This window comes from Canis lupus, chromosome 7 (genome assembly GCF_003254725.2).
Source record: "Canis lupus dingo isolate Sandy chromosome 7, ASM325472v2, whole genome shotgun sequence".
Taxonomy (NCBI): domain Eukaryota; kingdom Metazoa; phylum Chordata; class Mammalia; order Carnivora; family Canidae; genus Canis; species Canis lupus.
The window spans coordinates 6,119,187-6,120,478 of NC_064249.1; the positions used below are offsets into that span (position 1 = coordinate 6,119,187).

General features: G+C 40.3%; 1 pseudogene; it reads left to right on the top strand.

Annotated features, from left to right (window-relative positions):
- The first annotated feature begins 400 nt into the window (after positions 1–400).
- Positions 401–1,250, top strand: LOC112648725 (transmembrane protein 69-like; annotated as a pseudogene).
- The last annotated feature ends 42 nt before the right edge of the window (positions 1,251–1,292 follow it).

Genomic DNA, 1,292 nt, shown 5'->3' on the forward strand with positions numbered 1-1,292 from the left:
ACTCTTCAAAAATGTCAAGGTCATGAAAGACATAAAAAGGACCAAGCATCTTTTCCAGATAAATGAGGAGGAAAAAGGCATAACAATCAAATGTAATGTGTGATCCTTGAATGATCCTGGACCAGAAAAATGAAAGGAAGAGAGAGAGAGAGAGAGAGAGAAGAGAAAGAGACAGAGAGAGAGAGATTGTAGTAATAAAAATTATTGAAATGACTGGAGAAATTTGAGTGTAACCTGTCACTTAGATAATATTTCGGTGTTTGTTTCCTGTTCTTGTTCATTGTACTGTAGTTGTGCAAGAGAATGTCCTTGTTTTTAGGAAATACACCAAGTATTTAGAGGAGAAGTATTGTGACTATATCTTATCTCAGTTCCAAAGTAACAATTGGCAGCCCAGTTTTCCATCTCCTGGTTCGACACTGCTCCCCCACCTAGCTGTAAAAATGCATTAATCAGAACTGCCTGGCATCTTCCGAACAAGACTTTCAGTAGTACCCAGTATGCTTCATTTCATCCAGAAGTTTTCTCAAGCATCTTCAAAGATGCTGAAGTACCCTTTCCCAGTCCAAGTAGGTCAGCAGAATAGAAACACTTTCTCTCAAGACATGTCCCCAGCAGAACTTTTCCCCTTTGTTTCCAAGGACTTGGTTTTTCTCATCATTTCCGGTGTATATGAGGACGACACAGTACTATCATATTCCCCATGCAGCTTTAAGAAGAAGCAGAAGCAAGAAGTACTTCCAGCCAAGCCCCCAATCACCATCACTTACCTGCTTGACAGCCCAAAGCCAGCATCATACATAACTCTGGCAGGACTAATCCCCTTTGTTGTTTCACCAGTGGTCATGGTGATGACAAAGACCTACATCCCCTTATTAGCTTTCACTCAGAAGGCTTATGGAGCCAGTCTCCTATCTCTCTTGGGAGGGATCAGATGGGGTTTTGCTCTGCCAGAAGGTAGTGCAGCCAAACCAGATTTCTTCAAGTTAGCTAATAGTACAGCTCCTGTTGTGTTCTCATGGTTTGCCTTCCTTATTTCTGAAAGACTCAGTGAAGCTATAGTCACAGTAATAATAGGTTTGGGGATAGCATTACACATTGAACTTCTTCTCTTGCGACATTATCCCAATTGGTTCAAAGCCCTTAAGATAGTAGTCACGTTAGTGGCCTTGTTTTCATTTTTAATCACTTTACTAATTAAAGATATTTATCCAGAGAAAGGACCCAAGAGACCTGGCCAAAGAGAATAAATATAAAACTACTCTGTAAATGACATTAGCATGTTGGCTATA